Raw genomic sequence first — 12,936 nt, 5'->3', positions numbered from 1 at the left:
CGGTTAAATGAACGATTATTCGTACATATAAATACCCCGCCCATCGTGTCCGATTGAGTGTATATGGTAATTTATAGGGACGCCCAATTGTCAATCTTTATATTAACATTAACAAACTATCATTTAGTTAAACAAATATAAAGCCCATTAATAGCCCATAGTCTAATTTCCACAAGTGTCGTTCTTTTGTCCAAACCCCAATTATGGTACAAAGCCCAATTACCCAATTTTAGTAATTAGCCCAACATCATGATTACTTTGTTTTAAATAAGCATAATAATAACTTAGCTACGAGACATTAATGTAAAAAGGTTGAACATAACTTACAATGATTAAAAATAGCGTAGCGTTACACGGACAGAATTTCGACTTACACCCTTACAACATTCGCTAACATACCCTTATTATTAGAATTTAGAATTATAATTAAAATTAAAATATAAATTATAAATATATATATATATATATGTTTTACGTATGATAAGAAGAAGAAAAAGATTATCTTTACGATCAGAATTCGGTTGGCTTTATAGGCAGAATTTCATTTTGGGGCTCCGCGACTCGCGGCATTTTTGCCTTCAAACTCCGCGAGTCGCGGAGAATGAAATTACAGCTCAGTCCCTTGGAGTCTTTCTCTGCCGACGGTTTTTATTTATAAATATAATATATATATAATTAATATAATTAATTATATATTATATTATATTTATATACATAGTTAACTTGTAATTTTTAGTCCGTTGCGTCGAGCGTTAAGAGTTGACTCTGGTCCCGGTTCCGGATTTTCGAACGTCCTTGCGTACAATTTTATATTTTGTACTTTGCGTTTTGAATCTTGTACTCTTGTATTTTCGAGACGTTTCTTATCAATAATTGGAACCTTTTTTATTGTCTTTTGTACTTTTGAGCTTTTTGGTCGTTTGCGTCTTCAATTCGTCGAATCTGTCTTTTGTCTTCATCTTTTATTATTTAAACGAATATCACTTGTAAATAGAACAATTGCAACTAAAAGCTTGTCTTTCTTGAGGAATAATGCTATGAAATATATGTTCGTTTTTAGCATTATCAATGACTTCGGGTTGAACTGATGGTTTAACATGATTGACCGGAGGATTCTGTACTTGCTCCCCCTGAGCTTCTTGATTAACAACTGGGACATTAGCTTGTGGTTCTGCCATTAGAAGTATCTTAACAAAACTAAAACATCAATAGAAAAGTTAGAACCAGAAACCATATATCAAAAATCATCAAAGCATTTTCAACAAGGTGTCATAAACTCATTAACAGGACAAACGTACGAGAAACACTGTCACACGTGCAGCTGAGATGTCAGTCGTGCGAGTAACATGGTCACTCATGTCACTGTTGACACATTTGGGCAAGAACATGGTTTCAGACAAGGTACACGGTTGAGGCAACATGTATAAGTGAGTAACAGTAAACCGTGTGGTGACTCGTGCAGTTAAGCACACGTGTCAGCTCAGTCATACGAGTGAGCAACAAAAATAAACACAAGTAAAGTCAAACGAGTGGGCTCAGGTGTTCACACGGTTAAGCCTTAACCGTGTACTGACTCGTACGAGTCATGTCCCACGTGTGCGAGTGAGGTCACTCATGCATGTCTGATCGAACCAATATTAAATGCACTTTTCAAATTCACGAGATTACATGATTGTATGTTTTATGACCTGATTTACATCACGATAGAAAGTGTATATACCGTTTAACACAAAACAACAGCAAACAATAATAAAAACATATTGTAATTTCACAAAATTCGACTTAATACCCACTAGGGTTTCGACACATTCAAATAGCAAATTAACTAGGTGAAAATCGATGAATCATACCAATAAGATGGCGATGTGATCGGCTAATGATGCTTAACAAAACCTATGGTGGAAAACACTAATGGTGAAGATCGAATTTTGAGAGCTAAATGAGTGTGGGGTGTAAGTGTGAGCAACTGTCTTCAACACTCCCCTATTTATACTCTCGTGCTCAACTGTACAGTTGAGCACACGATTCACCTTCCAACTGCGCGCTTCACAGTCACTTATGTGATTGACCTAGAAAACTATGGACAAGTCTAGAACATGGTCACCCGTACAGTTGACCTCAGTCGTGTGGTAACACGTACAGTTCACACTTCAAACGTGCGGGTGAGCCATTTTGGCAATTTCAAATTTTCACAAAACTTAAGATTTCGACTCATTTGACAATCTTAGAATTAACTAGCACCTTCAATTTGAGTCATAAATCACTAATCCAACAAGAAATGATCATTAACACTTAGGCAGTCTAAACACCTTAACCAAAATGAGATTATTACTCCAAACACTCTGTTTCACAAGATTAAATCCTACAGTGTAATGTCATCTTAAGGTCACTAATGTCTTATGTGACGACCCGACAAAATCGGCATTGACGCCGCCGTCAGCTTAGGTCCCATAACGTGGTCATAAATCTTTAAGACAAAGTTTGACCAAAATATGTCGCATTCATTTCAAATGTAAGAATGTTTCAAAGTTTACAAGAGTAGTTTAACAACTAGATACGTTACAACATTTAAAGTACAAATGAAACCTATGCGACACAATTTAAAGTAAAGTCAAAAGACGCTCCATGTATGCATGTATACTCGACATCCAAGCAAGTATCAAAATAGTGTGCGGAAGCATGTAACACATAGCGTTCAAGGACCTGAGAAAACATAGAAAAATATGTCAACGAAAACGTTGGTGAAATCATAGGTTTAGTAAGTATGTTGTATTGAACCACAAGATTTAATATAAAGTTGATTATCCAAATCGTTTACATTCCAAAGTTGTTGTACGTTCGTGAGCACACAATTATCAAGACTTAACTGTTTTACGAACCCCGTTATCATAGTGTTAGAACCTACACTATACCCGAAAATATATTTCATCCGCTAACGGTAGCGAACCATCCGAATGAGGGCGCTTCAAGCACATATGGATCCACACAACATAAGTTCACGTTTACACCCTACAAGTGTAACTAATGATAATTGAATTGAGGCTTTTTGTTCTAACTCGCATGTGAAATGTTTGTTTCCGTACTTGTGTCCAAAGTATAAAAGTATAAAACGTATATGTTTCTCATCCCATGATTTAAAGAATAAAAGTTGTTGAAAAGATGGGACTATGATCTCACCTCGAGTGTACGAGTATATAGGTACTTCACAAAGTAAACGTGCGCAAGAACGAATGCTAGTCTTGACCTAAACAATAGGTCGTATCAATATCGGTAAAGTATGAAGTCGGTCAAAGTTGTTCAATTAGTCCTGTGGATCGTTATGACTCGATTATATATAGCGTGTGAGTCAATTTGTCAAGTTTCATGCAAGATATAAGTATAAAAGCATGTTAGAACGATTGCATAAGTATTTGGTTAAGTTTGACTAAAAGTCAAACTTTGGTCAAGTCAAAGTCAACAAAAAAGTCAACACGTTCGGGTCGGGTCTCGGACAATTTTTCTGAGTTATATAATCATATATGAGCATGTTAGAACAAGTTACATGTTAATCGGAGGTGCGTAGCATAGTTAGAATTAAACAAAAAATGACCAAGTTGGACAGCCCTTTGCAGTTCATCTGGATGGCGTCCAAAATGGCTAGACGACGTCCAGCAATGAAGGCTTGGACGGCGTCCAAACACCTGGGCTGCTGGATTTACTGAAATTTCACAATTGCAAGAATCAAACTTCAAACCAACACAAATCATGAACCGTAAATATTCAAAACGCATACCATACATTGTTGGAAACGTAATTTAATGAGGAATACAACTAAAGACTTTTCATCAACCAAATCCAACATTTACGATAACCGAATTCTCGTCGAATGATCATTTAATGCTCACCATTTAATGTTTCAAGCTCATAAATGCAATTAATGATTTGGAAACTTAACACGCACATATAATATGCCGTTTCTAGGTAATTATGCATACAATACTATTAAACACTTACAAACAACATTGCAAAGCAATTTATGCATCAAAATTCACATTTAAGGCTACCAAACCCTAACCAAAAATCATAAACTCATCAATCATGTTATTGGAGTCTTTCCAAGTCAACCTACATACTAAATTGAAGCTAATGATGCTAGTAACACATTTAATACATGCGCTTTAACATCTATCAACATTTAATCAATTAAATCTCAAGATTAAACAAGTTATTTTTCAAGTTTAAGCTAGTTACACCAAAATAACAAGAACAAGCAATTAAATCACATATTCATGTTAGACTTGAGCCATAGACACTAATTAACACTTTTATGAGTCAAGAACACTAAGAACAAGAAATCTAAAGTTTTTGAAAAGTTACCCAAAAGAGATGAAGTTGGTATGGAATTGAAGAGGAAGATGCAAGGATTCTAAATATGTAATTTGTTTTTATGTTAGCTTGCTAGATTTGAAATGGATGATGATTCTTTGTTGTGTGAGTTTGAGAGTAAAAGTGGAAGTAGTAAGGAAATGAGGAGGCGAATGAGTGGAGGAAGATGGAGGTTGACCATTTGACCTAGTCAAGACTTTGGTCACTTGGCAACATTGGTCCTTCGAGTTTAAAAATGGGTGCGGAATCAACTAAATGAATTATTTTAAATACGCATATTAACGGAAGATCTATAATTAAATAACGGACTTAAAATAGTTAAACGGAAAGTAAACGGAAAAAGGAGGGTTATTACATTACCTACTCCTTAAAAGAAATTTCGTCCCGAAATTTAGGTAGATGTAGTAGGTGTTGGTTCCTTCTCGGGATCTTGCGTTGCCAACTCTACGAATAAGTGAGGATACTTTCTTTGCATTTGATCTTGTCTTTCCTAAGTAAACTCGGGTCCTCTTTTGGCATTCCAACGGATTTTGACAATCAAGATTTTACTTTGTTTTAGCGTCTTGACGGAGTGGTCCACAATTTCAAACGCTTCTTCTACGAAATGAAGTTTGTCATCAATAGTGTAGTGACCCCAACTTTTCCATGTTTATATATATTAATTAAGATTGATATTTACATGACTAAATGTTTCCAACATGTTAAGCAATCAAACTTGTTAAGACTTGATTAATTGAAATAGGTTTCATATGGACAATTGACCACCCAAGTTGACCGGTGATTCACGAACGTTAAAACTTGTAAAAACTATATGATGACATATATATAATTATATATATAGTTAACATAATATTATGATAAGTAAGTATCTCATTAGGTATTTTAACAATGAGTTATATATATAAAATTGAGTTTATTGAATTAAGAAACTCGAAATGATATATATAACGATTATCATTATAACGTCTTACTAAATACATATGAATCATATTAAGATATTGATACACTATGTTTAATCATGATAAATGATAAGTAAACATGTCATTAAGTGTATTAACAATGAACTACATATGTAAAAATAAGACTACTAACTTAATGATTTCGAAACAAGACATATATGTAACGATTATCGTTGTAACAACATTTAACTGTATATATATCATAATAAGATATATTAATATATCATAATATCATGATAATGTAATAATTTAACATCTCTTTAGATATAATAAACAATGGGTTAACAACATTTAACAAGATTGTTAACCTAAAGGTTTCAAAACAACATTTACATCTAACGACTAACGATGACTTAACGACTCAGTTAAAATGTATATACATATAGTGTTTTATTATGTATTCATACACTTTTGAAAGACTTCAAGACACTTATCAAAATACTTCTACTTAACAAAAATGCTTACAATTACATCCTCGTTCAGTTTCATCAACAATTCTACTCGTATGCACCTGTATTCGTACTCGTACAATACACAGCTTTTAGACGTATGTACTATTGGTATATACACTCTAATGATCAGCTCTTAGCAGCCCATGTGAGTCACCTAACACATGTGGGAACCATCATTTGGCAATTAGCATGAAATATCTCATAAAATTACAAAAATATGAGTAATCATTCATGACTTATTTACATGAAAACAAAATTACACATCTTTTATATCTAATCCATATACCAATGACCAAAAACACCTACAAACACTTTCATTCTTCAATTTTCTTCATCTAAGTGATCTCTCTCAAGTTCTATCTTCAAGTTCTAAGTGTTCTTCATAAATTCTATAAGTTCTAGTTTCATAAAATCAAGAATACTTCCAATTTTGCTAGCTTACTTCCAATCTTGTAAAGTGATCATCCAACCTCAAGAAATCTTTCTTATTTACAATAAGATATCTTTCTAATACAAGGTAATACTCATATTCAAACTTTGGTTCAATTTCTATAACTATAACAATCTTATTTCGAGTGATGATCTTACTTGAATTTGTTTTCTTGTCATGATTCTACTTTAAGAACTTTCAAGCCATCCAAGGATCCTTTGAAGCTAGATCCATTTGTCTTTTTTCCAGTAGGTTTATCCACAAAACTTGAAATCGCTAGAACATAGTTTAGTTAATTCTAAACTTGTTCGTAAACAAAAGTTAATCCTTCTAAATTGACTTTTAAAATCAACTAAACACATGTTCTATATCTATATGATATGCTAACTTAATGATTTAAAACCTGGAAACACGATGAACACCATAAAATCGGATATACGCCGTCGTAGTGAAACCGGGGGCTGTTTTGGTTTGGATAATTAAAAACTATGATAAACTTTGATTTAAAAGTTGTTCTTCTGAGAAAATGATTTTTCATATGAACATGAAACAATATCCAAAAATCATGGTTAAACTCAAAGTGGAAGTATGTTTTCCAAAATGGTCATCTAGACGTCGTTCTTTCGACTGAAATGACTACCTTTACAAAAATGACTTTAACCTGTAATTATAACTATAAACCTATACTTTTTCTGTTTAGATTCATAAAATAGAGTTCAATATGAAACCATAGCAATTTGATTCACTCAAAACGGATTTAAAACGAAGAAGTTATGGGTAAAACAAGATTGGATATTTTTGATCTTTTTAGCTACGGGAAATGTTTAACAAATCTATACAAATCATATCCTAGCTAACTTATATTGTATTATACATGTATTCTAATATATTATGTAATCTTGGAATACCATAGACACGTATGCAAATGTTTTGACATATCATATCGACCCATCTATATATATTATTTGGAACAACCATAGACACTCTATATGCAGTAATGTTGGAGTTAGCTATACAGGGTTGAGGTTGATTCCAAAAATATATATAGTTTGAGTTGTGATCTAGCCTGAGACGTGTATACACTGGGTCGTGGATTGATTCAAGATAATATATATATCGATTTATTTCTGTACATCTAATTATGGACAACTAGTTGTAGGTTACTAACAAGGACAGCTGACTTAATAAATTTAAAACAGTAAAACGTATTAAAAATGTTGTAAATATATTTTGAACATACTTTGATATATATGTACATATTTGTTATAGGTTCGTGAATCGATCCGTGGCCAAGTCTTATTTCCGAGGAAGGAAATATCTGTGAAAGTGAGTTATAGTCCCACTTTTAAAATCTAATATTTTTGGGATGAGAATACATGCAGGTTTTATTAATGATTTACAAAATAGACACAAGTACGTGAAACTACATTCTATGGTTGAATTATCAAAATCGAATATGCCCATTTTTATTAAGTCTGATAATCTAAGAATTAGGGAACAGACACCCTAATTGACGCGAATCCTAAAGATAGATCTATTGGGCCTAACAAACCCCATCCAAAGTACCGGATGCTTTAGTACTTCGAAATTTATATCATATCCGAAGGGTGACCCGGAATGATGGGGATATTCTTATATATGCATCTTGTTAATGTCGGTTACCAGGTGTTCACCATATGAATGATTTTTATCTCTATGTATGGGATGTGTATTGAAATATGAAATCTTGTGGTCTATTGTTACGATTTGATATATATAGGTTAAACCTATAACTCACCAACATTTTTGTTGACGTTTAAAGCATGTTTATTCTTAGGTGAATATTAAGAGCTTCCGCTGTTGCATACTAAAATAAGGACAAGATTTGGAGTCCATGTTTGTATGATATTGTGTAAAAACTGCATTCAAGAAACATATGTCGATGTAATATATTTCTATTGTAAACCATTATGTAATGGTTGTATGTAAACAGTATATTTTAGATTATCATTATTTGATAATCTACGTAATGTTTTTAAAACCTTTATTGATAAAATAAAGGTTATGGTTGTTTTAAAAATGAATGCAGTCTTTGAAAAACGTCTCATATAGAGGTCAAAACCTCGCAACGAAATCAATTAATATGGAACATTTATAATCAATATGAACGGGACATTTCAGTTGGTATCCGAGCGTTGGTCTTAGAGAACCAGAAAATTTGAATTAGTGTGTCTTATCGAGTTTGTTAGGATGCATTAGTGAGTCTGGACTTCGACCGCGTTTTCTTTAAAAATGATTGCTTAACATTTTTGTTAGAAACTATATATTATTAACATGTAAATATTATGTGATATATTAATCTCTTAACATGTTTGATATTGTGTGATAGATGTTTACCTCTAGCACAAATCCCATTGACTCACCTAATAATAACGAAGAGTCGAATATATATTGGCAAGATTTACAAGTTCCCGAAGAACCGGAAGAAGAGGAAACAGAACCGGAAGAAGAGGAAACCGGAAGAAGAGGAACCAGAAGAAGAGGAACCGGAAGAAGAAGAGGTTCCTGAGGGGGGAATAGTAGGAACCACAGAAAATCGGTCAAATAAAAGAAAATTCTCAACCAATGGACCAAAGTTAATAATGGTCAATGGTGTTTCCGCTAAGGAAGCAAAATATTGGGAAAATTACCAATTTTCCGATGAATCGGATCCTGATGAGGATTCCGATGATGTTATAGAAATTACCCCGACCCAATTTAATGAGGCAAAAGAAAATAATAAGGGAAAAGGCATCAAAATAGAGAAATCTGATTCCGACCCCGATGAACTTTATATGTACCGTCAACACTCGTATTTTCAATATCGTGACAATAACGCGGAAACCTCTAAACCACCAGGTTTTTCTAAATCAATGTGGCAAACGACGACTCGTATTAGAGGAACATCATATATCCCTAGAAGATTAGGAAAAAGAACCAAGTTCGAAGAAGAAGAAACCAGTGATTCAGATTAGAGGGGTGTGAGCATGTTGTGTAATAAATGTATTGTAGTGTGCTTGTACTTTTATGTTCTATGTAAAAATTGCTTGTATTATTTATTATTACGAATATAATCCTTGTCTATTTTACAGTATAAAAACAAAATGAACGTTAAGGGTAGACAACCGAATATTTTAGAAGACCTACCAGCGGATATGATTGAGGAAATCTTGTCTAGAGTCGGTCAGAATTCATCAGCACATTTAGTTATGGCGAAATTAACTTGTCAAACATTTGAAAGACTTTCCAGAAATGCCTTAGTTTATAAAAGGCTTTCCTTTGATAGGTGGGGTATATCACATTGGGGAGACCGTAAGTTACGCCATGTTTTCTTTAAAACATTAAATGCGGGGAACCCAAATGCAATTTTACGCTATGGGTTAAGAACCTATTTTGACTCAACATATCCCAACATAGGATTTCGTGAATTAGAAAGAGCTTCTAACATGCAATATAAAGAAGCATGTTATGCTTACGGGTTAGTGATGTTCGCTTCTTACCAAAGTGAGAAAAAGAACATCGGATTGCAGCTTTTAAATAAAACTTTTCCACAAGTGACGGATTTAGTAGTTGGGGTGAGAAACAAGGTTTTTAGATTATTACGGGGCTGTTGGACATTACGAAACACTCGTCCTTTTGACGACATTACAACATGCTGCCTAGCTAATGGTCATAACGGTTATTTTCCACTAGACCAAGGATGGGAAGTCGTCTTAGTAAAACCAGAATGCATGACTTGTTTTTGGACTTATGAATTACGTGTCTTTATTTCCTTTGCTGAACAACTTGCGTATTAACTAGATTTATCTTCAAAACTGTCATGTATCATAGTGTACTATATTTCATGTTATATGTAATATAGCGAAGTTGTAAGTTTGAAGAATATTTGTATGTGATATATTATTATAATCAGTTTTTAATATGGAATTGTAGTAGTTGAATTGTATATTAGCTACTAAGTATGAACTTAACGGGTAGGTAGTACCCGAATTTAAACTTATAAAACGCTAATATGAAGAAAAAGCTTTTATAAATGAGTTCATATTATGCTACGAGATACTATTGACTACTCTTAATATTCTGTATAATTAAATTGTTTCATTTGGCTATTTTGAAGGAAATGGCACCGACTACTCGACACACCTTGAATATGAGCGAAGAGGAATTTCATGCCTTTCTTGCTTCAAACATAGCCGCAGTACAGGCCGCGCTACATACCAACAATAACTCTGAATCTAGAAATATAGCTAATGGCGCAAGAAATCGTGTAGGATGCTCCTACAAGGAATTCACTGCCTGCAAACCTTTAGAATTTGATAGGACCGAAGGACCAATCAGATTGAAATGGTGGACCGAGAAAGTTGAATCGGTGTTTACCATAAGTAAGTGTGATGAAAGAGACAAAGTGAAGTACGCTACGCATACCTTCATGGGTATTGCATTAACATGGTGGAATACCTATCTAGAGCAAGTGGGATAAGATGCTGCTTACGCGCTACCGTGGTCAGCATTCAAGCACTTGATGAACGAGAAGTACCGTCCCAGAACCGAGGTCAATAAGCTCAAGTCAGAACTTAGAGGGTTACGAACACAAGGATTCGATATTACTTCGTACGAAAGACGATTCATAGAATTGTGCCTATTGTGTCCGAGAGCGTTCGAAGACGAGGAAGAGAAGATCGACGTGTTTGTGAAAGGGTTATCGGAGAGAATCCAAGAAGATATAAGTTCACACGAGCCTGCCTCCATACAAAAGGCATGTAGAATGGCTCACAAACTAGTGAACCAGATTGAGGGAAGAATTAAAGAACAGGCGGCCGAAGAGGCCAACGTGAAGCTAGTCAAAAGAAAGTGGGAGGAAAACGGTGATAAGAGTCACCAAAACAACAACAACTATCCCAACAATCGCAACATCAATCGCAACTACAACAAACGGCACAACAATAACAACAACAACAACAACAACAACAACAACAACAACAACAACAACAACAACAACAACAACAACAACAACAACAACAACAATCATCCCAACAATAATAACAACCGTAACAACAACATCAATCAGAAGCAGCTATGGCAAAGGTGTGAAAAGTATCACTCGGGGTTCTGCACCAAATTTTGCAGCAAGTGTAAAAGAAATGGTCATAGCGCGGTGAAGTGTGAGGTCTACGGACCAGGGGTTAACAGAACGAAAGGAACAAATGGTGTCGGAACTAGTAATGGCAGAGCAAGTAGTGTCGGAGCAAGTTATGCCAATGTAGTTTGTTATAAATGTGGAAAACCGGGCCACATTATTAGAAATTGCCCAAACCAGGAGAACACGAATGGACAAGGCCGCGGAAGAGTTTTCAATATTAATGCGGCAGAGGCACAGGAAGACCCAGAGCTTGTTACGGGTACGTTTCTTATTGACAATAAATCTGCTTACGTTTTATTTGATTCGGGTGCGGATAGAAGCTATATGAGTAAAGATTTTTGTGCTAAATTAAGTTGTCCATTGACGCCATTGGATAGTAAATTTTTACTCGAATTAGCAAACGGTAAATTAATTTCAGCAGATTATATATGCCGGAATCGGGAAATTAAACTAGGTAGCGAAATATTTAAGATTGATTTGATACCAGTAGAGTTAGGGAGTTTTGATGTAATAGTTGGCATGGACTGGCTGAAGGAGATGAGAGCAGAGATTGTATGTTACAAAAATGCAATTTGCATTGTACGAGAAGAAGGAGAACCCTTAATGGTGTACGGAGAAAAGGGCAACACGAAGCTACATCTTATTAGTAATTTGAAGGCACAAAACTAATAAAAAAAGGTTGCTATGCTGTTCTAGCACACGTCGAGAAAGTACAAACTGAAGAAAAGGGCATCAATGATGTTCCCGTCGCAAAAGAATTTCCTGATGTATTTTCGAAAGAATTACCGGGACTACCTCCACATCGATCCGTTGAATTTCAAATAGATCTTGTACCAGGAGTTGAACCAATAGCTCGTGCTCCTTACAGACTCGCACCCAGCGAGATGAAAGAACTGCAAAGCCAACTGCAAGAACTATTAGAACGTGGTTTCATTCGACCAAGCACATCACCATGGGGAGCTCCTGTTTTGTTTTTCAAGAAGAAGGATGGTACATTTAGGTTGTGTATTGACTACAGAGAGTTGAATAAACTTACCATCAAAAACCGTTATCCACTGCCGAGAATTGACGACTTATTTGATCAACTACAAGGCTCGTCAGTTTATTCGAAAATAGATTTACGTTCTGGATATCATCAAATGCGAGTAAAGGAGGATGATATTCCAAAAACTACTTTTAGGACGCGTTATGGTCATTACGAGTTTATAGTTATGCCATTTGGATTGACTAACCCACCAGCTGTGTTCATGGACCTTATGAACCGAGTGTGTGGGCCATATCTTGACAAGTTTGTCATTGTTTTCATCGATGACATACTTATTTACTCAAAGAATGATCAAGAGCACGAAGAACATTTGAGAAAAGTGCTAGAAGTATTGAGGAAAGAAAAACTGTACGCTAAGTTTTCAAAGTGTGCATTTTGGTTGGAAGAAGTTCAATTCCTCGGTCACATAGTGAACAAAGAAGGTATCCAGGTGGACCCGGCAAAGATCGAAACCGTTGAAAAGTGGGAAACCCCAAAAACTCCGAAGCATATACGTCAATTTTTAGGATTGGCTGGTTACTACAGAA

Source organism: Rutidosis leptorrhynchoides, chromosome 5 (genome assembly GCF_046630445.1).
Source record: "Rutidosis leptorrhynchoides isolate AG116_Rl617_1_P2 chromosome 5, CSIRO_AGI_Rlap_v1, whole genome shotgun sequence".
NCBI lineage: Eukaryota > Viridiplantae > Streptophyta > Magnoliopsida > Asterales > Asteraceae > Rutidosis > Rutidosis leptorrhynchoides.
The sequence above is the reverse complement of the archived record's forward strand: the minus strand, read 5'-3'. Positions refer to the sequence as shown.